General features: G+C 42.5%; 1 long non-coding RNA gene across 4 annotated transcripts in view; it reads left to right on the top strand.

The window, feature by feature from the left end:
• The window catches only part of LOC146862038 (uncharacterized), a 90,801-nt gene that overhangs the window by 376 nt on the left and 63,458 nt on the right, over positions 1–26,967 (top strand). The window contains exon 2 of one of the 4 annotated variants that reach the window (XR_014978087.1): positions 25,513–25,581. The exons of the other annotated variants lie outside the window; for them this stretch is intronic. This is a non-coding gene — a long non-coding RNA (uncharacterized LOC146862038). The remainder of the gene's footprint in view (positions 1–25,512; positions 25,582–26,967) is intronic. 4 annotated transcript variants of the gene reach the window in all.

Raw genomic sequence — 26,967 nt, 5'->3', positions numbered from 1 at the left:
TTGTGCTGACATTGTATATAGCAATAAGCTATTATGTTGTGGTCAAATTGCCAAGTTTATGAATATTACTTTCAAGCAAGTAGTGGTTTGGCACTGTGGGGTTGCTGCTGCTTTGTCAATGGTTGTTAGTTGCATGAGATAAATAAGCAGCAACTATCTTGTATATAATTTTGAAAAAAGCTTCCACTTAAGCCCTGGTGACACCATGACAATGTTGCTGCTCCTGAGTTTCAAAAACACAAGGGAAATCCAGAGAGAAAATGACTCTCTTTAATTGATTACCGTTACAACGCTCACCTGGCATGATGTCATGCCCTAACTTCTTCACTAGTGAGAAATGAGCAGTGTGAGCACGCGCGCAGCGATGTGCCAGCTGTCACTGCAGTACGTAAACAACGGACCGCCTGTGCTAGGGAACAAAACAGAGCCCAATAGAGATCTGTTTCGAGGCCCCCTTTAAACAAGCATTGGCATAGCCAATAGGTCTCACCTTTGGGACCTTATAAGTGTTTAGCTATGCAACAGTTGATGTTGTTGCACCAAGGATATTGTGCTGGATAACTAAACACTTATAAGTTCCCAAAGGCGAGACCTATTGGCTATGCCAATGCTTGTTTTGGTTAGTGTAAGTTTTTTTTCCCCCCTCTCCTTTGTTGGAATAGGGGAGATGGGTGGATTTTGTTGTTTATTAAAAGGAGGGGGGGGGGGGGGGTCATGTGTTACGATACGTATTTCTTCCATTCCATTGGAATGGAACTCTGTTGGCATTCCAATGCGTTGAGCATTCTGTGAGGACACAGTTGCAGGGGGCAGTGGAACTGTACAGACCTGTTTCCTGTGTACAGCATTACTATGATGGAGCAGGTAGTACAACATTTTGTATACCCCCCCAATTTGCATGAATATACTAATTATATAATCTATTAATTATAATATTACTAAATGAGTTTGCATGTTTATTAATCAACATTATTAATATACGAATTACACGTGGGATTTGCATTTTGCATGGCAAGATAACCTTTATGACTAAAATCTGTACGCATACTAACAGTAGTATATGTAGTAAATAGAATACTGCATGATAAATGTTGCTTTTGTGATGTCTTGTAATGTTGCCCAGAAGGAGGACCAACAAGCATTTGCAATGCAATAGGTCTCGCATTTACGCGCGTTTAAGCTATTGGCATTGTAAATGACAATGCCTTTTATTTATGTTTTATAAACCAAAATATAAATAAAAGGCATTGTCATTTACAATGCCAAAGGCTCAAACTCGCGTAAATGCGAGACCTATTGCATTGCAAATGCTTGTTTCTGTTGAGAGTTATCCACACAGCTCTTCTTGTTACCTTGTAAAGCGCTCTGATGCCGTGGGTGGCGATACATTTGCGCTACATAAAAGGGCACAAATAAACAAAGCAGCTATAGATATTTGCATTTTCAAGGGTAAACAAATTGCCAGATCTTCTCAATAAGTTAACACTCGTGGCAGCCATCCGAAGTGACATGCATGCTGAAGTTTGGATGCGAGCAAGGTGAACTCAGCACTCCATCCTTCCAAGGTTGGTAAATTGAGTACCTTTAAATAGGGTATAGTGCCAACTATGGCGCTTATAAACATCTAAAGAGCCCCCGGCTAGGAAATGTGCAGACTTTGCAGCTAAGAGTTTGCAGTGCTGCGGGACTGACACAGGGCTTGATCCTTTGAAGGTCGATGAAAAACAACGCTCAGAGCTGAGTTAGGTTATTAATCCGCATTGTCAACAAGGACCTACATTTTGTAGTGTGAACTATTTAAATGTCCTTTATTCACCCCTAACCAGAGGGACCTTTATGACCAGTCTGCCTCAGTGCCCCTCCCCACTCTTAACACGTCGGCCTGACGTCCAGGGCCTGCTCCCTGGAGTCAAAGAAAGAAAAAGAGACATTCAGCGGAAGAAAAAAATTAAACGGGCAGAGAGAGCAAGTCAAAAAGAGAGGGCGGGGCAGAGATGGACCGTGGAAGAGTGAGACTGGCAAGGTAGAAAAGAAAGACATCGGAACAGAAAGAGACAGGCAGTCAGAGAGACTATCTGGGGCAGACAGTGGAAGAAAGAGGGGCAGAGACAGTCAGGGGAAAAGAAAGGGAATCAGCAGAGGCAGATAGCGGAGCAGAGAGGGAGGGAAATACAGGGGAAACGATAGAGTGGCGGTGACAGAAACAGTGCAATGCACAGAGACAGGGAGACTGATACATAGAGCGAGGCAGATGCGGACTGTGGAGAGATAGACAAGGAGACACAATGGAAAAGATAGAGACATTCAGGGGGGAAGACAGAAGGGAGAATGACAGTGGGAAAGAGGGGCGCAGACTGAAGCACAGAGAGGCATGCTTGGAAATATTTCTGCGGTTTGTTTTGGTTCTGAGTACAGAAAAATATCCACAAGGAACTCACTTATGAATCATAATACATAGTTTGTGACTAAATATGTCACTCTGATTTAATCACAGCCTAATATAACCTTTCTTTTTTAGAAAGCTTATCAAATTAATTATACATCCATTTTCATAATAAGCCCACACAGAAGGCCTATTTCTTTTTTTATGTAAGACCTAACCTCAGCCGAGGTAGGTATTCTTTTACTTTATTTTATACCAAGGTTCATTAGTTTCATAGGAATTATATCAAAAATACATTTCTAAAGTTGAAAATATATACAATTCAATATTTACAGTGATATGTGACCCCAAGTGAAAAACCATAACCTATTACAGTACATGTGTGTAAAGAGGAGAAGGAAAGAGAATTAAAAAGGTTATTGGTAATTTATATAAGGACAGATTTTGCAATTTGTAATGATTTAACCCAAAACTGTCCCTTCTATAGGAGTTGTCGACGGCGTTTCGACCCACTCTAGATACCGGGTCTCTTCAGGACTGTATTTCTGGGGACTGAAAAATTAACCTAACATTAGTAATCTTGGTAATGTGGTAAATAATCAATTGTGGGCCTAGGAAGGCAAGGAAGTTCTCTTACCAAAATATGTACACTTGTGTCCATTAGATCCAATATGCAGCGGTAAGGAAAGGACACTTCCAACCTATAATCAAGGGTAAATAGGTTGAGTGCACGCGCTACATAATGTGTAACAGTGCTCACCCAAAGTGATAAGGGCAGTGAGACTTACTTCAATTTGCTGTCTCATTCAGTGACGACCAAGACACGGGTCATAATATTCCAGTGTTTTATCATCGAGAATTTACCTCTCAACCGATAATATCTGTAATGTTGCAATGGAAGTTAGCACATCTAACGTGCGTCATTCAAAACATATACATATTCATAACAGAATATAACTTACTTATTTTTCTTGTCCTCGTATGAAAGGAAAGAGAGGATGATGAGGTCACTGCTGAGGTGAATAACTCCCGTAACGACTTTAACGTCTATCACTATGGGATTAGAGTACATAATTCAATCTAAGGGAACATAATGGAGCAGCTATACTTATTTAACGATGGTTGCGATAAACTTACATTAATTGTTTTGGTTCTGGCTGGCGGCGCCTCGGCCAAAAATGAAAGATAAAGGAAGAGACTGCGTCGTGGAGCACGAGGCAGAGGAGGGCTGTAGAGGGGAGAAAGCATGCGGGGGGGAGAGAGAGCACAAGGGTGGGGTAGAGGAGAGAGAGCACACAGGAGGGGTAGAGGAGAGAGACAGTCCATGAGAGGGAGAGAGGCAGTCACAGAGAGACGCAAGCCAGGCAGTGGTTAGTGAGAGAGGCAGAGACAGGCAGCGGAGTGAGATAAAAGCATAAAGAGAGAGAGAGAGAGAGCGAGAGGAGCGAGGCCAAGTAGAAAAGACAGGCAGACAGAAAGTCAACGGAAGAGAAAGAGACAGGCAGTCAAAGAAAGAAAAAGAGACATTCAGCGGAAGAAAAAAATGAAACTGGCAGAGAGAGCAAGTCAAAAAGAGAGGGCGGGGCAGAGATGGACCGTGGAAGAGTGAGACTGGCAAGGTAGAAAAGAGAGACATCGGAACAGAAAGAGACAGGCAGTCAGAGAGACTATCTGGGGCAGACAGTGGAAGAGAGAGGGGCAGAGACAGTCAAGGGAAAAGAAAGGGAATCAGCAGAGGCAGATAGCGGAGCAGAGAGGGAGGGAAATACAGGGGAAACGATAGAGTGGCGGTGACAGAAACAGTGCAATGCACAGACACAGGGAGACTGATACACAGAGCGAGGCAGATGCGGACTGTGGAGAGATAGACAAGGAGACAAAATGGAAAAGATAGAGACATTCAGGGGGGAAGACAGAAGCGGAGAATGACAGTGGGAAAGAGGGGCGCAGACTGAAGCACAGAGAGGCCTGCTTGGAAATATTTCTGCGGTTTGTTTTGGTTCTGAGTACAGAAAAATATCCACAAGGAACTCACTTATGAATCATAATACATAGTTTGTGACTAAATATGTCACTCTGATTTAATCACAGCCTAATATAACCTTTCTTTTTTAGAAAGCCTATCAAATTAATTATACATCCATTTTCATAATAAGCCCACACAGAAGGCCTATTTCCTTTTTTATGTAAGACCTAACCTCAGCCGAGGTAGGTATTCTTTTACTTTATTTTATACCAAGGTTCATTAGTTTCATAGGAATTATATCAAAAATACATTTCTAAAGTTGAAAATATATACAATTCAATATTTACAGTGATATGTGACCCCAAGTGAAAAACCATAACCTATTACAGTACATGTGTGTAAAGAGGAGAAGGAAAGAGAATTAAAAAGGTTATTGGTAATTTATATAAGGACAGATTTTGCAATTTGTAATGATTTAACCCAAAACTGTCTCTTCTATATGAGTTGTCGACGGCGTTTCGACCCACTCTAGATACCGGGTCTCTTCAGGACTGTATTTCTGGGGACTGAAAAATTAACCTAACATTAGTAACCTTGGTAATGTGGTAAATAATCAATTGTGGGCCTAGGAAGGCAAGGAAGTTCTCTTACCAAAATATGTACACTTGTGTCCATTAGATCCAATATGCAGCGGTAAGGAAAGGACACTTCCAACCTATAATCAAGAGTAAATAGGTTGAGTGCACGCGCTACATAATGTGTAACAGTGCTCACCCAAAGTGATAAGGGGAGTGAGACTTACTTCAATTTGCTGTCTCATTCAGTGACGACCAAGACACGGGTCATAATATTCCAGTGTTGTATCATCGAGAATTTACCTCTCAACCTATAATATCTGCAATGTTGCAATGGAAGTTAGCACATCTAACGTGCGTCAGTCAAAACATATACATATTCATAACAGAATATAACTTACTTATTTTTCTTGTCCTCGTATGAAAGGAAAGAGAGGATGATGAGGTCACTGCTGAGGTGAATAACTCCCGTAACGACTTTAACGTCTATCACTATGGGATTAGAGTACATAATTCAATCTAAGGGAACATAATGGAGCAGCTATACTTATTTAACAATGGTTGCGATAAACTTACATTAATTGTTTTGGTTCTGGCTGGCGGCGCCTCGGCCAAAAATTAAAGATAAAGGAAGAGACTGTGTCGTGGAGCACGAGGCAGAGGAGGGCTGTAGAGGGGAGAAAGCGTGCGGGGGGGGAGAGAGAGAGCACAAGGGAGGGGTAGAGGAGAGAGAGCACACAGGAGGGGTAGAGGAGAGAGACAGTCCACGAGAGGGAGAGAGGCAGTCACAGAGAGACGCAAGCCAGGCAGTGGTTAGTGAGAGAGGCAGAGACAGGCAGCGGAGTGAGATAAAAGCATAAAGAGAGAGAGAGAGAGCGAGAGGAGCGAGGCCAAGTAGAAAAGACAGGCAGACAGAAAGTCAACGGAAGAGAAAGAGACAGGCAGTCAAAGAAAGAAAAAGAGACATTCAGCGGAAGAAAAAAATGAAACGGGCAGAGAGAGCAAGTCAAAAAGAGAGGGCGGGGCAGAGATGGACCGTGGAAGAGTGAGACTGGCAAGGTAGAAAAGAGAGACATCGGAACAGAAAGAGACAGGCAGTCAGAGAGACGATCTGGGGCAGACAGTGGAAGAGAGAGGGGCAGAGACAGTCAGGGGAAAAGAAAGGGAATCAGCAGAGGCAGATAGCGGAGCAGAGAGGGAGGGAAATACAGGGGAAACGATAGAGTGGCGGTGACAGAAACAGTGCAATGCACAGACACAGGGAGACTGATACACAGAGTGAGGCAGATGCGGACTGTGGAGAGATAGACAAGGAGACAAAATGGAAAAGATAGAGACATTCAGGGGGGAAGACAGAAGCGGAGAATGACAGTGGGAAAGAGGGGCGCAGACTGAAGCACAGAGAGGCAGATAGCGACAGCTGAAAAAGAAAGAGACGGGGTCAGTGATCGGAGACGCGATCAAGGGAGCAGAAAGGAAACTGATTAGAAGGGAGGGGGTAGTGTGAAAACAGCGGGGAGAGAAGGGAGGGTGTAATAAAAAACAAAGGAGCCAAAGCTATAGAGAAGGGAGGGGGAGTGGGAGCAGCTGTGCACGTGATCGGCCAAAACTGTGGGTAGCACTTTGAAAATCCCACATATAAAATGTCACTTCGAGCCTTTGGCTCGCGAGACCTAAAAAGGGTGAATATAATTGCTTTGAATGTCGCTATATGCTAGATAAATACAAGCACATAGAGGGATTAGTGAGGGGTTAACATTAGATTCATTATTTCTATGCATTAATTGCTCTTTTGTGTTTGTTTCGCTTAAGTTAACATTTGGCCTAAATACAATATGGCCGCCGACGCGACACAACGAAGTGGCCACTGTCCCACGAGGCTCGGAGCGATCCGCGCAGCTGCGACAAAGACTCCTGTAGCCTGTTCATGACCTGTATCCCATTGTACCCGAACAAGGCCACGGTGGGAGGACGGCCAAGACAATAGTCAATAGACTGTCACAAAAACCCAGAATGGACTGACTTTACATGAACTTGTGACATCACCCCTCGAACTTTACAAAAATCTAAGAAGCTCCCATCGGACGATCTCAACCAGCCAATCATAACCGTGCTAGAATTATTAAATGTATCTTCTTGCTTTGATTTTGTTATAAAAATACGTGGTAGAATAGGGAGGGTCTGGTCTATCGATTTCGACTAACGATCAACTTTGACGACAAACGACGACGGTGACGCTACGTGAACGCTTCGACTTAGGGCGACTGCTTCGGATGCTGCCCAATTATCTGATGACTGCAAACTTTTCCTAATTCTATGGGCACTGACGGATGCTTGCACGTCTCTGGTCTTTTGCCGATCCTTTGAGACTGTAGCGTGCTGAGCAAAGAACTTTGAACTTTGATCTGCTTTAGACGACTGACGGCAGATTTGAGTGTGCAGACCCAATGACTTAGAGGACACCAGACAGCCAGATTAGGTAAATATAATGTTCTGTGATTTACATGAAATTTGATATAAACTTTTGAAAAGCGAATTTAACCTTTATGAAGATCTAGATAAAGAAATTGATTAACAAGAAATGAGTTTGTGATTTATTGAGAAAGGTAAGATCAAAATTCTGAAATGTGTTTTAGCTGGTTCTAAATCACCATCAACCAATCCAACTAAATTGGTCCATTGACCGAAGCGGAAGGAATGCTTTGATGTTTAGGACTAAGGATCTGTAGGTGAAAGGGTGTTAATGTATATTTTGTAAATGACTTTTCTTCCCTATAGGTTATAAGGTGTTCCCCTCACATGTCCAGCGCTTGAACCATTCATTCCTCCTGTGTGTACAGACCGGTGTGATAGTAAAAGTATGAGTGTTGGTGTTATGGGCCCCACCAATGACTGCATTTGTGAATGAGTTAGTGTGACGTTGGGTCTGTGACGTAGGGAGGATACCGGTTTCAGGTTGTTTTCCCGTTGCTAAGGTTTTTGCGCTCCATCAGTTTTTCTGGTAGCAGAGGATGGTTTTTATTGTTTTGGTTTTGTGATTATTGCTTGTAAATTGCTTTTTGATTTTTGATTTATGTATTAACACTCTATGTTGAGTCACGTTGAGTTCAATGTTGTTTGACGGCTTCTGGGATGTAGGAAGTCAGAAGTGTAACGGTTCCGTAGTAGAGCAGAGGTAAGCGCTGCTCTCGGGAAAGACTGAATTGTTGTTGCCCTGTAGGTACTCGGGGAAAACGTGTGACGATTGGAGTTGCACGACGCATTGTCTGGGTTCGATTCGGTAACATTGTCGTGTATTGCCATTAGAGACATTTTCTGTATGAAAGAAGTGCATGGTAGCGAAGGTCACCTGTGAAATTTTAGTCTTAAGTATCAGGAGTCCAAAAGGAGCTATGATTACGCTTATCACTGGAAAGGTAATAGGTGTTCCCTAAGCTTGCTAGAAGGATAAAGTAGAGGGAAGTGCTACTTTATTAACGAATGTCATGATTCTGTAGTAGGACAGACTGTTCGCTGTTCTCGGGAAAGACAGAATTCTGTGTGAACGTACTACATTTTCCGTGTGTAAGTGCGTGAATGAAATAGCATTCGGGTTAATTGCGAAACTCTGGTTTTATTTCTCAGGAGCATTGCGTCTCCAACTAGATGTCTTAATTCTGGAGAATCGGTTAGCTGATGCTTGCTAGAAGGGTAAGATAGAGGGATGTGCTACTTTATCAACGGAAGTAACGATTCCGTAGTAGGGCAGAGGTAAGCGCTGCTTTCGGGAAAGACGGAATTCTTGTAAGAAAGGTCTTTGACTGTCCTTGGTTAGCGAAACAGATGATGGTGGCGTTTTTATGTCGTTACTAATAGATTTGTAAGCCAGAAGACGTAAGAAATTTACAGAATTTTTTTTTGTAAAGGAGGGCTCAGCAGGAGCCATGAGAGCGAGGAAGGCTGCCGTCAGAAAAGCCACGCTGGGATTGGCTAGCAGTAAGAAAACTTAGATACTCCTGGTTGGTGCGTTAGTGTACACTGCGCTAGAATTGGAGAATTATAGGGTGACGTCAACGCTCCAGATTGGTGCGTTAGTGTGAGTCGCACTACGATTGGTTAAAACAACAGAATAGTCGTAGGAGAAAACTAGCGATACACAGAATAGACAAAATTATGTATTATGATCCACCAGAAAAAGAGAAAAAATCCTGGTTTAGGAAAATTAAGAGTTTATTTAAAAAGTATAAACCGATTGTGACTAGGGAAGGACAGTTGCTTCCCCCACCAAAATCACCCGCATCCTTTAAGGTTGCGAAATACGGATTCCATACTTGTATTTGGTTAGACAATTGGGCAAAGTATACAAAAGACGATGGAGTTTTGGCATTTCCAGAGCATGGTTCATTCAATTTAGCGGTTTTGAGAAATTTGAGAGAAAGAATGATGAATCTAGAACCGAGACCTAGACCAACACAGTTTGAAGCATTGACAGAATGGGAAGATGAGATGCATGACAGAGAAAGAGGAGTGGCGGAAGATATAGGTACATGTTTAGTAGATCATATGGGCATGAGAATCATGATGACAGAATGAAGCGATGACGAAGTGCAAATATGGCTGATGGTTTGTTTCCTGTAAGACATGCTGAAGAAGTTGGTGGTAGAAAATGTACGGAAAAGAGACATAATATAGAGTCAGGAGGGTATGGAGTGCATGAATCGGAGGATGTTGTTCTTGCCAACATGTTTTATAAAAATCCACCCCGTATCAACCAGAATCTGACATGCTAACACCAAGTGCCCCAATGAGAGAAACTTTGCGAAATATTAAAATTGAATCAATACCCCAAGAGATAGGGAAAAATAATTCTTTCAGAGAAATAGAGAGAAAACAGGATGGTAAAGTGAGTAGTGAAAATTCGGCAGAACTAGCAAAAACAACTTTGGAATTAACAGAAAAGATTAGGGAATTGACTAAAAACTTAGAAGCCGTGACTGTTCCCGTAACTATATGTCCTGTAATGCCTATTTTTGATAAACAAACAGATAGTGAACATTGTCTAACGGTCCCTTATAACAGTAATAAACAGACTGAGAGGCCAAAGCAAAGTACAGACGAAAACCCATGGAGACAAACAGTAAGTATGATAGAGCCAAGTGTTCCTAAAAACCTGACAGTAAACCCAAATATAGTGGAAAGTCTGACAATGACTACAGAATCTGTATCAGAAACTCCAAGAGACCTAGAACGAAGTAATGAAGAAAAACCCGTAGGTCCTACTTCAGAAGAATTAAGCGAATGGTTGAGGAGCCTACAGAGAAAAGATAGAGAATCCCAATCTATAGATGTGGCTAAGCTAAAGATGGTTCTGGAAGAATTGATAGTAGGGACTATCCCCACAGAGAAGTTAAAAACTTATCAGGATGAAGAATTACTATTTTTGTGCAAAAGTATAACCTAACCTAGAGAGCGAAGAATCTGCATGAAAGACTAGGGGAAGTGGCAAACGAAATGGGTATAGACATTGAAAAAGTAAAGGCTTTACAAAAACCATATTGAGTAGATTTTACTGAGAAAGATATTGAAAATTTGAATACCACCGGACGAATAATTCAGATTAAAGACATAATCATTTTGTTAAGAAAATGGGGAGATGTGGATAAATGGAGTAGCAGGTGGTACCGAAAACGAGATGATGCCACAAACAAAACATTTGCAGCTTTCCCAATGAGAGAAAAAGAAAAAGCAGTAACAGAATGCCCTATGAGAGAAATTCCAGGTGGAGGCTATGTACATGTCCTCTGGACTAGGCAAGATATTTTTATCATTTACAAATGATTTCCCTCGACTACGTGAAAAGCCAGTCGAGTGGTATAGGCAAGTGGATAGGTTTGTACAGTTATCAAAAGTTTTGTGGATTGATCTAAATAGCCTATTTGACATAATAGTGCCAGCAGATCTATGGACAGAGTGTAAGCTGATGATTAATTGGCCTACACAGGAATACCCTAGGGATCCAAAAACGGGAGCCCCTGACCCGGAAGTGATGAAGAAATATGAACAGGTTATTGCTTTCCTGAAAAATAACGTACCCCCCAAAGAAACTGATTGGGTAAAAATTGACCGAACTCATCAGGAGAGTAAGGAGTCAGTACATGCATATTATGACAGGTTGATACTGGCCTTTAAGCAATTTAGTGGTGACGAAAATTTAAGTGAAAAAGATTTGAGTCATTTTGTATACATATTTGTATATGGTCTACGTCCAGAGATAAGTGAAATGATAAAACAGCAGACCGTGGATTGACAGAATAAGAAAATGGACGGAGTACTGAGACATGCAAAATACTTTAGTGATGAAATTGAAGCCAAGCAGCGTAAATTAAAAGAAAAAGCTATGTGGGCGCATGTAAAAGTAGCAGAAAGACAGGAAGCTCAGCTGATTGAACAAGCAAATAACGCAGGACCAAAACCAAAATTCAATCCTGGAAAAGGAAAGGGACATTTTAATATAGAAGAAGCCAAATAGAAATGGCCATGTCATAATTGCGGAAGAATAGGGCATTGGAAATCCGAGTGTAAATTTCTCCAAAGTACTAATAATGATAATGCATTATTGAATCCGCAGGTGCAAAATGAGGTGAGTGGTCAACCGCAGCGACAGCAGCAGGTTGTTACCCAACAGAATCAGGTGCCAAAACCGCCTTTTACACAGAACATAAATTCACAGAATTACAGTAGAGACCGGATTCTACAACGAAGAACAGGTAACTAAGCTGCCGCGCGCTAGCGATGTTTCGCAGTATTGGCTACAACGCGATGAGAGTGAGTCAGAAGAAGGTTATTGACGGTGCCGAAGGGAGGAAGAAGAGTGCGTGCTTGGCGCAACTCTAGAAGTAGACCAGACAGGCCCTTTTGTGGACGGAAAGGTAAATGATTAAAATATTACTTTCCTAGTAGATACTGGTGCTACTCGATCAACTGTTAGGTCAGCTGATGTTAAGAATCTTCCTCTCTCGGACGAAACAATCCAAGAAGTTGGAGTATCCAACAGACAGATTAAAACGTATCTCACAGAACCAGTAAAAGTCAATACAGGGAAATTTTCTGAAATGCACCGCTTTGTCGTGTGCGATTCAAGTCCTGTAAATTTGTTAGGTAGAGACTTGTTGTGCAAAATGAATTGCACTATAGTCTGTACCCCTGATGGTATAGCATTTGAGACCCCTGATGGAAGACGTACTATATAAAATGACTATGGCTAATATGGAAAATGAGATTACTGAAGCCTATGCTGTATTCAACCCTGACGAACTACCAAAAGAATTGAAACAGACAGTAAAAGCAGAAGTCTGGAATTTCACAGGAGAAGATGTAGGACTAATGAAAAATGTAGATCCTGTAAAAATAACAGTAAAAGAAGGAATAAGCTACCCAAATGTTCCTCAATATAAATTGACACCTGAGATAATTGAAGGAGTTACCCCTATAATCGAGAAAATGGTAAAACAAGGTATTTTGAGAGAAATAATGAGTAGTCCATGTAATTCGCCAATTATGGGACTGAAAAAGCCTAATGGAACGTTTAGAATAGTACAAGATTTGAGAAAGATAAACAAGATTGTTGTGTCATGTTGTCCCATTGTACCAAATTCATCTGTGATTTTGTATCAGATTCCCTATGAGGCAGAATGGTATACAGTAATTGATCTATGTCATGCTTTCTTTTCCCTCCCATTGCATCATGACAGCCAACAAATGTTTGCGTTCCGTTTTGGCAAACGTATTTGGCATGGTGCCGAATCCCACAGGGTTACACAGAGAGCCCCTCGATATTTAATCAGATATTGAAAAAGTCCTTAGAAGACCTAGAAATGCCAGATAACTCAGTGATAGTGCAGTACATTGACGACCTACTTGTGGCATCAAAGACTAGAGTGGCTTGTGTAATGGACACCATAGCATTGCTAAATCATTTGGCGGATGGAGGACTTAAAGTGTCACCATCGAAATTACAATTCTGTCAAAAGGAAGTACACTATTTAGGCCATATAATTGAAAAAGGACTGAGGAAAATAACTACAGACAGAATTAGAATAATAAGAGGAATGAGAGCTACAATGACGCAAAGAGATTTGAGAATGTTTCTTGGAATGGTTGGTTATTGTCGACAGTGGAAAAGTAATTTTTCCCTGATCGCAAAACCTTTGGTACGCCTGACGAGAAGTGATGTAAGAGATCCCATTGATTTAAGTAGGGAAGAACTAGCAGCTTTTAGGCAATTGAGAGACAGTTTATGTGAAGCGCCAGCCTTAGGCATGCCTGATTATGAGAAGGAGTTCGAGTTGTACTGCAGTGAGAGGAATGGATGTGCACTCTCTGTAGTAATACAAAAACATGGAAAACTGAGAAGACCAATTGCATATTTTTCAGCTATGCTAGACCCTGTAGCTGTAGCGTTGCCAGGTTGTTTGAAAGCAGTAGCTGCCACATGTAAGAGTCTGGAACAGAGTGAAGGAATTGTGATGGGATATCCTGTGCGAGTGTTTGTACCTCATGATGTGGCAATCCTTTTAACAAGGAGCCGCACTCAGTTCATGACACATAGTCGGCTGACTAAGTATGAGAAGGTCATATTAGGTGCAACAAATGTGAGCCTTGTGAGATGTTTGAATGTGAATCCTTCAATGCTATTGCCTGATGCTGGGAATGTTGAAGTCAGGGAAGAAGTAGATCATGATTGTTTGGATGTACTCGATTCTTGTACCAAACCACGTCCTGATATAAAAGATGTACCTTTGCCAGAAAGTGATTTTGTGATGTTTGTGGACGGGTCATGTTTGAGAACAGATGAAGGAATAACAAGTGCAGCATATGCAGTATGCACAGTTGCAGCAGTAATGGAAGCATCTTACCTGAAGGGAGTAAAATCAGCCCAGGTAGCTGAGCTTGTTGCTTTGACTAGAGCATGTAAGATCGGAAAGAATGTGAGAGTGACTGTGATAACTGATAGTCAGTATGGTTTTGGTGTTGTGCATGACTTCGGCCAGATATGGCTGCAGCGAGGATTTATGACTTCGAGTGGAACTCCTATAAAGAATGCTGAAGTGGTTGGGAAATTACTTGAGGCGATACAGCTGCCTAAGCAATTGGCCGTTGTGAAGTGTGATGCTCACTCAAAGAATGGAGACTATGTCGCCATTGGAAATAAATATGCCAACGATATGGCTCAATATTGTGCGCGAAAGCAAAACTCTATCAATCGGGCGAAAGAAAGGGAGATGAATTCTTGCTCTCTATTGTTTACTAACATAGTGAGTACATGGGAGGAAGTGAGGCAATTGCAGGAAGAAGCAGGAGATGAGGAAATGAGACAGTGGGTAAAAGCAGGATGTGCACCAAGGGAAACAGATCATGTGTGGGTCTATCGGGATGGAAGACCAGTCATGCCTGATAGCATGATGTCTGCCATGGCACGGATGTATCATGGACAGGGACACATAAGGAGAGAAGCAATGATTCGGTCCTGTAAGCAGGCCTGGTACAATGCAAAATTTAGACTTGTAGCTGAGAACCTTTGTCAAAGATGCCTTATATGTCAGCAGTTCAATCCTGGAAGAAAAACAGTGGTAAGTCTAGGAACAATAGGTCGAGAAGGAGGGCCTTTCAACAGAATGCAGATTGATTTCATTGAGATGCCTTCCTGTAACAGGCTGAGGTATGTTTTAGTGATGGTCTGTTTGTTTTCTAGATGGGTAGAAGGATACCCCACAAGAAGGAGCGATTGAATTACAGTGGCGAAATTGCTTTTGAGGGAATTCATCCCTAGATTCGGGTTCCCAGTAACAATTGAATCAGATAGAGGAAAGCATTTCCATAATGAGATCATGAAATTAATTTGTGAAGCATTGAATGTACAACAGAAACTACATTGTGCCTATCGCCCAGAGGCTTCTGGTGTGGTGGCACAAATGAATGGCACCATTAAAAACAGACTGGGGAAAATGTGTTTAGCCACAGGTTTGAAATGGCCTGATGTCTTGCCTCTAGTACTCATGACTATTAGATCTATTCCAGATAGAACAGGTCTGAGTCCACATGAGATTATCATGGGAAGAGCAATGCGCCATGTATTCATACCAGTCAACAAGCTGTTGCCTATATCTGATGACTTGGTGTTGGATTACTGTAAGGGGCTGGCTGACGCAGTTCATTCTGTGTTTCATCAGGTTGGATTGGATGCCACCACCCTTGAAAAGAAGCAAGCTCATGATCTGAGCCCAGGAGACTGGGTGAGAATTAAAGTACACAGAAGAAGGAAGGAAGGAACTGTCTGGTCCCACTTTGGGGAAAACCACGACAAGTGATTTTGACCACGGCCACAGCTGTGAAGTGTGCTGGAATAAAGAACTGGATCCATGCTAGTCACACATTGAGAATTCCAAATCCAGTGGATAACAAAGAAGGAGAATATTTTGATGAGTCAGAGACTAGTTCTGAATCGGATACTGAGGAAGTAAGAGAAAATCCTGAAAGGGGGGAGACAGAGCCAAATCTGACCGTTGCCCCAGAAAATATCCCCTTGAGAAGGAGATTACAGATTTCTGATACCAGCTCAGACTCAGAGACAGAACCAATACCGGCATGTTCCGGGAAAGAGAAAAGCAGAAAGAGACAATCAAAGAAATTGTTGATAAAGAAGTTCCTGATGAAAAACTGAGAGGAATTCCACCTGAAATAACAAAAGTAGACGAACAGGTGACCGATACAGAGAGAGAGGGAGAGATTGTCCCGGAAGACCCCCGAGGAGTTGTTTGGAATGCAAATATCCAGTTAGAGGAAGGGACAATTAGTCAGCAGGAAGATATTGTGCAAGAAACACGAGGAGGGACAGAAGTAGGGAAAATAAAAGAAGTGGTGGAAAGAAAAACAGCCGTAAGCAAAAAGCAAGTTGAAACAGAATCAGAAGATAGTGATGAGGAAGTACCAGAAGGTCGAGTCCTGAGAAAGAAAGCATGGAGAACTGAAAAGAATGATAAAGGAAGTAAATTGAAAAGATCTGCAAGAGATGAAATCTGGCCAAACAAAATAAAGAGACTGAGATATAGATTGACACAAGTAAACTCACCAAGAGCTGAACAAGTGAATGAAGTGTCTAGTCAAGAAAAATCAAAAGACGGGAAAACAATTGTAGTAGAGGAAAGCAAAAGAACGAGAAAACCTAATCAGAAGTATAAGTCGCCGGAATGGTTGTATGTGGCCCTGCCTGAAATAAAAGAAGCGGCGGATAGCCAAGAAAATCCAGAGGTGACTGTACCGGAAGTGGTTGAGGAAGACGAAGAATCGGAAATCCTGAGAGTTATCTTGTACGATATTGGAGAAGAGACGGATGTTCAGGAAGTTCTGTATTCAGATTACAAGAGAAAGGTGAAAGACGATCAAATGCCAAACTGAAAAAGACAAGAAAGTGCTGCTAATGGAAAGTCAATAAAATACTGGAAAAGACAAAACTGATAGAACCAAGTAGGTGCTTAGAGCCTTGGGTTAGACAAAACTAGTTGTGTAGTAGAAGAGGCTAAGTCAAAAGATACTGATCATTCTTACGAAAATGGCAAACACAGAAAGTAGAAAAGATAGATGTGTATTTCTAAAAAGGTGGCTTAAAATGTGTTGTTGTTGTACAGGATTATTAATGCTTCTATGGAGTGTGTTGGCTCTGATGATCTCATTTAAAGTTAGAATAGACACAATAGAAGGACATAGTGAGAATAGAACTAATATAGAAAAGATTCAGAAAGTATATCCGAATAGAATAGATAGGAACTACCTACATAAAGACAGGTCTATAAATGATTTCTCTAACAATGTATTTTCAAAACTTTTGTATGAATATGTAAAGACAATGGACGTAAGGGACTGCTATGTATGTATGCATTTACCTGCATCTGTATCGGAGGGAGTGACCTATCACCACCTTCCAGTAACATATGGAATAACATGTAGTGTAATAGCTAGTTTGTTTTACAAAATAGGGAAACTAGAATATTATTTTTCAGATGTAGATAACATATTTTCACAAGTACCTGCAATTAACAAATTGAACAAAGTAAAGCCTGCAAAGGTGTTAGGTGAATTTTTCTTAGAAACTAGGGAACTAACATTAGAATACATATTTAGAAATAATTTGACTTGTAGCTTAAAGAATGAAGAAAAGACGTTCTTGGATATGGTAGAAGAAAGGAGATTGAACAAGCAAAAGAAAGCATCTGAGAGAAAGGAGGAAAAGACAGTTTGGGATGTTGAAATGGAAAAACATTTGAAGGGAGAAGCTAGTCCAACTATGGCGTTAGATTGGCCCCAGAAAAGGAAGTTGTGTATTAGAAGGAATCAAACTGCATATGATAATTACTTTGTAGGAAACAGTGAGTGCCATGATACATACCGAATCATGGGTGGATAGGGATTTAAAGGAGGAAATGATCCAGTTTTTCCTGGGTTATATTTTATCTGCGGGAATAAGGCATAATATCGTTTATCGTTTACCGGAGCATTGGTATGGCACATGTTATGTAGGTCTGGTTTTCCCAAAGATATTCCACATGGGGAGAGGAGAAGATGGTGTACATAAGTTAGGTAGTTATTTAGCACGTAGAAAGAGAGAATCTTGGTCGGAAATTGTGGGAGACATTTTTGGAGCATTGATACCAGCAGTGGGAATATCTCTGAATGCACATAAAATTAGAAAATTATCAACAGTAGTGGATCCCTTGTCATCAAGCACCGCTGGAGGATTTTTATTAGTGAATACTGAAATGGTTGCCATGCGTGCCATGGTAATGCAAAATCGACTTGCCCTTGATATATTATTGGCAAAAGAGGGTGGAGTCTGTGGAATGCTGAAAGTTCAACATAGTTGTACTTACATTCCTGACGAAAGCAAAGATCTGAAGGTCTACATTAAAAATATAACTGATTTGCATGAGGAAAGTGCACCATTGAAGGTAGAAAGTGTTTGGGAAAAGATTGGAAAGAAAATATCTTCAATTAAAGATTTCTTATTAAACTTTGGTAGTACCTTTATAGGTAGGATCCTTTTTCCAATAAAATGTGTGATTTTTATAGTATTCATTTTAAGATTAGGATGTATGTGTCATAAAAGAAAGAAAATACAGAAAACGTTACAAAGAGAAAATTTGAAAAGAAGACAGAATAAGAGACAAGAGAGGGAATTTGAAGAAGTAGAATTAGAAGAAATGAAAGAAAGTATATATAAAACAGCCAGAAGAGAAGAAATTGGGGAAACAGAGATGTAAATAAAAACCAAAGAATTCATTTTGCTTTCATGACAAAATTGATACAAAATTTTAATGGTGTGGTGATAAAATCACCAAAGGGGGGATTGATGGGGCGGGTAGTTTAAAATGTTGTATACCCCCCCCCCAATTTGCATGAATATACTAATTATATAATCTATTAAATATAATATTACTAAATGAGTTTGCATGTTTATTAATCAACATTATTAATATAAGAATTACACGTGGGATTTGCATTTTGCATGGCAAGATAACCTTTATGGCTAAAATCTGTATGCATACTAACAGTAGTATATGTAGTAAATAGAATACGGCATGATAAATGTTGCTTTTGTGATGTCTTGTAATGTTGCCCAGAAGGAGGTCCAAAAAGGGTGAATATAATTGCTTTGAATGTCGCTATACGCTAGATAAATACAAGCACATAGAGGGATTAGTGAGGGGTTAACATTAGATTCATTATTTCTATGCATTAATTGCTCTTTTGTGTTTGTTTCGCTTAAGTTAACATTTGGGCCTAAATCCAATATGGCCGCGGACACGACGAAGTGGCCACTGTCCCACGAGGCGCGGAGCGATCCGTAGCCTCTTCATGACCTGTATCCCAATGTACCAGAACAAGGCCACGGTGGGAGGACGGCCAAGACAATAGACAATAGACTGTCACAAAAACCCAGAACGGACTGACTTTACATGAACTTGTGACATCACCCCTCGAACTATACAAAAATCTAAGAAGCTCCCATCGGACGATCTCAACCAGCCAATCATAACCGTGCTAGAATTATAAAATGTATCTTCTTGCTTTGATTTTGTTATAGAAATACGTGCTAGAATGGGGAGGGTCTGGTCTATCGATTTCGACTAACGATCGTCTTCGACTTTGGCGACAAACGACGACGGTACGCTACGTGATTGCTTCGACTTAGGGTGACTGCAGCGGATGCTGCCCAATTATCTGATGACTGCGAACTTTTTCTAATTCTATGGGCACTGACGGATGCTTGCATGTCTCTGGTCTTTTGCCGATCCTTTGAGACTGTAGCGTGCTGAGCAAGGAACTTTGAACTTTGATCTGCTTTAGACGACTGACGGCAGATTTGAGTATGCAGACCCAATGACTTAGAGGACTCCAGATAGCCAGATTAGGTAAATATAATGATCTGCGATTTACCTGAAATTTGATATAAACTTTTCAAAAGCGAATTTAACCTTTATGAAGATCTAGATAAAGAAATTGATTAACAAGAAATGAGTTTGTGATTTATTGAGAAAGGTAAGATAAAAATCCTGAAATGTGTTTTAGCTGGTTCTAAATGACCATCAACCAATCCAACTAAATTGGTCCATTGACCGAAGCAGGAGGAGTGCCTTGATGTTTAGGACTAAGGATCTGAAGGTGAAAGGGTGTTAATGTATATTTTGTAAATTACTTTTCTTCCCTATAGGTTATAAGGTGTTCCCCTCACATGTCCAGCGCTTGAACCATTCATTCCTCCTGTTTGTACAGACCGGTGTGATAGTAAAAGTATGAGTGTTGGTGTTACGGGCCCCACCAATAACTGCATTTGTGAATGAGTTAGTGTGACGTTGGGTCTGTGACGTAGGGAGGATACTGGTTTCAGGTTGTTTTCCCGTTGCTAAGGTTTTTGCGCTCCATCACTACATTAAAGCAACGTACGCAAGTCTGCCTGCCTACATGTATTTTTAATTGTGGGTACCAGGCAGTACACACACACAACATACAGCCGCCTACATTGCTCAAGAGTAGTGAGAAACAGCCACCCACCCATTATACCAAAAGAGGGTGGGGGGGGGAGACTCGAAAGCAATCATGAACTGGGCATTTGATATGGGAAACATGAATAACCAAATGAATTGTGTGGATATTAGAAATGCTGTGTATTTAAATATACTTTATTTTCCTTATAAAACTAACGCTGGGCTTCACACTAAAGTGACTTTTTCTGTTGGTTGAGTGCTGAGCTCGAGCACCCGACACTACCTCCCTAATAAACGTTTGACTGCCTGCCGATGTCACCCTTACATTGCAGTCAAGTAGTAAAGTATTGTACTTGGCCCAGTTTGCAGTCATCGTAGGACTGGCCTGGAGACACCAGAGGCAAATTATATTAACTAACATAGCTAAGACTCAGCAATACCAGTCTCTCTGCCAATGACCCTTGAATCAATGTTTGGGGCTATGATAAGTCATGCTCTCCCCAGTATCGTTATAAATGCCTGTCGCAGGCCGTGTCCCGCTAAAGTTATATTGGTATAGTATGAGATCACACAAAAAAAGCAATTACTTACATCGTTTTCTTCTTCATTTTCCTTGCGCTTGATAGAAAGCATAGCAGGAGAGTTCTCTTTTACGACGACTGGCACTGCCACATCCTCAGTGGTACTATTGTCAGCATCGGGAGTAGGCTTTGCAGGTTCTGTGGGACTGGAGTCCTCAGTCTTTTTCACAGTATCTTCCTTAGAATCTTCCATCGTGCATTACCTACGCAATTTACAAAAACACACACTGCGAGGCCACCTCATGATTCCAAAATAACAGAATACATAATTCCTGCCAAAAAAGAGGCTTTATGCGAACTAACTTCACGCAACAGAACTGCAGTAGACAAAATGTTTGGGGTTATATCCCGCTAAAATACACCGTTCAACTATATATTCCTGTAGTGGCTGTAAAATGAATTGATATCGCAGGAAGCACCAGGGTTATTTAGGATCGCATAGGTAACAAGGTCTAACAAGAATAAATAATAAAACAATCCACCATCCAGAACTACAGAGCACTCCTTTCTGGAAATGTATCACCTTTAACGTAAACTGATCTCACAAGCAGCCTTAAACCCGTCGTGAACGGTTCCAAAAGCCTCCGAAACATAAGATAGAAAGCGAAACCAACCTGATGTCACACAGAAAACCGTGATCTCGCGACGCCCGAGATGTGTCCTTATTCTTGTTGGACATTATTAGTCGACATTATGGAACATATGGCGGGGAGGGAGGGAGAGAGAGAGTGAAAGGAAAAGAGTGAGAAAGAGATAAAGGGGGGAGAGAGAGAGAGGGGGAGAGAGAGAGAGCGAGAGAGAGAAAGAGAGAGCGGGAGAGACAGAGAGAGAGAGAGCGAGAAAGCGAGAGGAGAGGGAGAGCGAAAGCCCAGGAGTAGGACCTTTAGCCGTCGTTCTGCTCTTTTTGGAGGCAATGCACTCCTGCTTGTGGTGCGCCGCTGCACGCTCCCGCAAGCTGGATGCTGCTACAAGCACGAGTGTGTGCTTCCAAAAAGAGCAGAACGACGGCTAAAGGTCCTACTATGTAGTGAATGCGCGCTGCGTAGGCGAGACCTAAAAACTGCAGGTGCTCAGCATCGGTGAGACCCAGCCTACTTAAAGAGCCCTGTATGTGATAAATGTGTCATGGTTGTTGTGCAGTCTGGACTTCAGGTCCGTGAGGCGTGAATGTCTAGCACTCTCTTGTATGTTCTCTGGTACACGGTATATAATGGAGCCGTGTAATTATAGCTCCACCCATACCATCACAGAAGCACAATTATACATATATTCAACAAAATACAGTGTTTGTAACTTTATTAATGTAAAGCATTCAAACGTACTACAGCCGTGCATTCACTGTAGAAAATAAGACCCCCGCAAACGTGTGCGTATTAATGTTACGTTTAATTCGTTTATTGTATGGTTAATAAAAACTTTAACAAACATACATACAATTTAAAAGCATTCAGTTTGCAAAGTTAAAATGTCCCTAAGAACCAGTAGGTCCGAGCTCGGGATGAAGATTAAGCTGAGCAAATTTTAAAACAGGAAAACAGGATTTTGTTTGTATTTTATTACCAAAAGGCAGTGTGCAAGATAGCAAATAGCAGCATATACAATACCAGGCCCGTTTGAGGCACAAAAAGAATTACTTTAGGCCATTATTAAAAACCAAATCACAGGTTTCACAGCATATTTGACTACTAAAAATGAAGTACAAGATTGCAGTAGCAACATAGACAGTGCCAAGTCCATTAAGGCACTTGGTGCTGCCATGTGCAATAAAATTTTTAGGTCTCAGCTGCGAAGGCTGCGCTTGCGCAGTCTAGCACCGAGATTTAATGACTTGGAGAAGAGGGGCTTGAACCCGCCCCTCTTCTCCCCTGTTCTCCATTGGCTGGCCTCTTGAATGCTGGCCAGCCATTGGAGAAGAGGTCAGTCATTCAGATTAGGCCCCGTCCTTTTCGGATCGGGGGGCGTGTTCTTTGCAAGAAGTCTCAAGGAGGAGTTAACAGCAAAACACGCCCCCGAATCCGAAAACGACGCTGCCTTTCTCCGAGGCATTTCTGTTTTGCCTCGGAGAAAGGCGGTGGTGTCTTCCGGTGCCCTCGGCTTGTTTAATTCGGTATTTCCCGTAGATGTTTAAAGGCTTGCATACGAATTGGATACAAGTCATGGTAAGCGAGGCTCGCACTGTTTGCTCCTGTTAGTGAGATTAATTGAGGTCTAACCGGTCTCACCGTCACGCACGCGAAAGAACAAACACACTGCTACTATATGTGCCAGATTGTTGAATGAAGGTTTTTTGAAATACGCAGTTATGGAGGACAATTTCACCACACCCCCTTAAAGCGGCTGCGTCTTGAATAGATGTTCCTAAGCGCACTTATTAATTAATGAGGCTGGAGGCAGAAGGCACAATGGCCTCGGGTCTGCGTGCTGCGTGTCTCTTTAAGAGGCTGACACCCTCTAGCCGCTGGAGGACCCTTCCTCTATGGTGAGCCCCGCCTCCCTGTGCCTGTTCATGCTCCCGGGGGAGTTCCAGTAGCTGATCCTCCTTGTGAGGTGTGAGCCTGGCTCCTGCCGAGGGAAGGCTTCAGCCCGGGCTCAGTGCATGCCGGTGCCTGCTGTTCCAGGTGCCGCCAGCCTCCCCTGCGCGCCCTGCCATGCACACGCAGCCCGTCCGCACCTGACTCCCTCCCTCCCAGCCTGGATGCGCACCCCGCCGCCCTCTCTGCCAGAGCCCCCTGCGCAGGGATGTGGTGTTTCTGCGCCGTTCCGGAGGAATTCTACTGTGAAGTTCTGCTCCTGGACGAGTCCAAGCTGACCCTCACCAGCCAGCAGCAGGGCATCAAGGTAGGCAGCCGGGCTGCGCCGAAAGCCTGCGTCCTGTCACTGGTGTCAGTGCGGCTGGGATGGGCTTTGTCTGAGCCTGGAGTGCTGCAGGGGCAGATAGGTGCGCACTGACCCGAGTGTGTGCGTGCAGCGCAAGGTCTGTGCGTGAGGCTCCTGCAGAACCTGTCACACGACATCAGACAGGAGTGTTGTTACCATGTCCGTGTTATCTGAGATTAGTGACGATGGCAGATAAAGCCGTTGCCCAGGGTCACACTGTGTTCAAGTTATAACCGGGATTAGAACACAGCGCTCCTATTTCCAAATAATCAACCGTAACACTGGACCACGTTAGGCTCTCAATCTAGTGTCTTTCCCAGAGCGCACAAAACACCTGCGTGGCCTGACACACAGAATGTCGCACATATCACCCCCGCTCTGAAAATTGGCCCATTACACTGTTTATAAGAGTCTCCCGCAGACCACTTGACTTAAAATGCGCTCCCTGGAATATGTAATTTATAGCTAGGCTGTCCGGAATTCGGTTAAAAGCGACTGTACACGACAGTACCCTACCGACTGAAAATCAGCTGACCTGGTTTAAACCGAGTGTCACTGATTTTTTACATATTTGTTGCACCGCTTGGCCACTTGAGGGAGTCAAAGGAGTACAAAAAAGAACTATAATGGAACTTGCAATGCGAAGCAAACAGCGGGAAACAATGAGTCATTCCCCCAAATTAGCATGGTTGGCCGATAAGATAGCTGTTTCAGTGGATGAGCATCCTACATAGGTCTGGGTGCAGACACAGCGAATCCAAAAGTAGAGGAGGACTGGCCAATATAGAAATCATAAGTTTTTGAGGCAGATCACAGCCTCAAAAGCATGACAGAATTGGGGCCAAGTCAGTAATGCCAGTTACTGGCTGACAAATCGTGCCGCTTTTCAAGCACAGGTGCATGAAAATTTCCTAGAAATTAGGTACAAAATATGACACATTTCCGAAAAGGCCAGTACATCGTGACAGACAGGGTCAACTCTGCCTCTCATCATTCTGAGCTCGATATAATTTGTATTATTTAGGTGAGCTTCCTTTAAGTACGACTAGCATTATTTTCAAGTAACGAGGTTGGGGCCGTGATTATTATCAATAATAAAATTAACGCAATTAATCAATGAGCAGTAAGGAGGCCGTGTGGGAAGCTAAGATGCTGCCAGGCAGACGCGCAACGCCCATGGAGCTCAAAGGGCTGCAGTCTACCCCCGCCCCCCACCCCGAGACAGCTTCCCGGGCACCCACAGAGCCGCACCCGAGTACTTCACAGGTCTTTAAAAAGACCATTTATATATTAGCGAGGCTTTGCTGTGTTTTCACCCCTTCATCTTCACCTGCCTATTGCTGGAAGAATTAAGGATTACCCCACCCGGAATTTGGCTCTAGTTGTGCCTCTGCTGCCAGGTGGGAATGGTGCAGGGCTAAGTGGAGTGTGCAGGACGCCGGATGCCTGGGATGCTGCTATTGCTGACTGGAGATGTGTGAACTGATTGAAATTGGAAGCCTGGCTTCCACGCACCCCCACAGTCTGATAGCAGGATTGGTGAAACACATATGTTTTCAATGAGAGTCACTGAGGGCAGCCGAGGGATGGGACTGCTACAATTACACTGATAAAGAAATGTTCGAAAAGTCCGGGGGAGAGTTGGACGTCTAGCCCTTCCCCCCTAACCTGACTAACAGGCGAGCCTGCTCAAAAATGATTGAGGAGGGAGAACGTTAGAAGTTAGACCAAAGCATTCTTCATGCCACAAATCCATTGCGAACGGCAGCAATTTATTTCCTATGCTCTGTGCTTTTTTATGCACGCTCGCTCATTGATGCATCATTCATTTTGCCACAGAAGGCAGCTGCAACTCAACCCTAACCTGCTCTGTGTTACCCCTGGCCCGGCCCTTACTGGTCTCGTTTTATTAGGGTGTACACATGGTGACGTTAAGTCTAGCACCTGGAAGCTTTGAGAACTGAACAACCAGGCCCCCTGCTTGGCTCACGTGGGGGGAGAGGAGCTGTTGTGGTCTGCCGTCTGCTTTACTGCGGCCGCACCCAAGTACTTCACAGGTCTTTAAAAACACCAGTTACTCAACAAGGCTTTGTTGTTCTTCACCCCTTCTTAGAGCCCCTGCAGCTACACTCTTACATGGAAAACAGCTAGAGCTCCAGCACTCTGCCCCTAAAAAACAAAGGTAATTCATTTATTTTTTCTAATTTGTGTGCGTGCTTTTTTGTTGGGAAAACAGTGGCAAACGCAAGACTGCTCCATACATTGCTGTATAATTACAGATCCGTTCTAATGAATGAAATCATTGTTTAAGGCGCTATGTGCCCTGCAGTGTAAGTCGTGTTGTATTTAACGTGCAACAAGCGTCTCAAGTCTGGCAATCTATATACGTTGTTTGTGAAAGGAAATGTGTAACAATTAAAACAGCCATAGGCAGCCTTTAGTTTCCACCTGTATACATTTTATTTCATAACCGTTCTATAGATTTGTCTGGCTACGGTGTGTTTTGTGAAGTATTCTTTGATTTTTTTAATTGGGGGTTTCTTTTCCACCCTTTGGTTTGTGCATATTTGCCATTGATTACATAGTTGGTTTCCTTCGAAGGTAGTTAGAATAATCAATTGCATTCCCTGTGCAATATGCATTGGTTAGCCTGCTCATTTGGAAGAGGTGTGGTGCAGCAGCCAGGGCGACTGACTCCGGAACCTGGGGCTCATGGTTCGATCCTTGGGGCCAGCAGCAGATCAGCCCAGCACCATGTGACTCTGGGCAATAGCTCGCTTAATCTTCCAGACGGCCCCCAGTGCCTTGACCACTTCGGGTAATTGTTCGCACTTTACAAATACTGGACATTTACATTTCATTTGATTCCCTGAACGGCGAGCCTTCTGTGTTTTCTCTTGGCAGTTGTATCCTGTTTGCGTAGGCCACCCCTTCTGTGTTTTTTTCCCCCAGTCACGTGACGGCATCGCTTCTGTTTTTTGCAGAACTTTAAATATTTCCATTTTCCTTAGCTGTACATTTTGATTGCAGCGATATCTGGCCTAAAAATGTTTGTCATGATATGATCAAGGAATGCATGGTCACTCACTTGTGTTGCACGAAGTTCTGTAAAATAACGTCTTACCATATGTGACAGTTAATGGTGTTGGCATACATTTTTTTGCATTCTAAAGTTGATTTGAATGTAACCGTTGAAATGCACGTGCTTTTGTGTACAGATATGTATGCATGTAGTAAATAAAATTTGAGTGTCTGTGCCGATAGAATATTCCCATCTCGTTAGGTCACTAGGTAGGTAGAACGTATGTCCAGCACAGCAGTAGACATATGTTTGTGACAGATGTGTCTTGCCAAACCATTGGGGACAGTGACATAACAAGCACATATTCTACGTCATGCCGGGTACTCCTCCCCCGCCTTTGAGACCTCCAAACTTTTATATCATGGTGGATCTTTAGGATTTATTTTGGTATCTGATCAGGGCATTGGAGTCACCCCTTGGATAATTTCTTAATTTCCCTATGCATCAGTTGTGCTGTCTCTCCTGTTGTATCATGTGCCTTTTTGG

Source organism: Triturus cristatus, chromosome 2_2 (assembly GCF_964204655.1).
Source record: "Triturus cristatus chromosome 2_2, aTriCri1.1, whole genome shotgun sequence".
NCBI classification, from domain to species: domain Eukaryota; kingdom Metazoa; phylum Chordata; class Amphibia; order Caudata; family Salamandridae; genus Triturus; species Triturus cristatus.
This window is presented reverse-complemented; position numbering and strand designations above follow the sequence as displayed.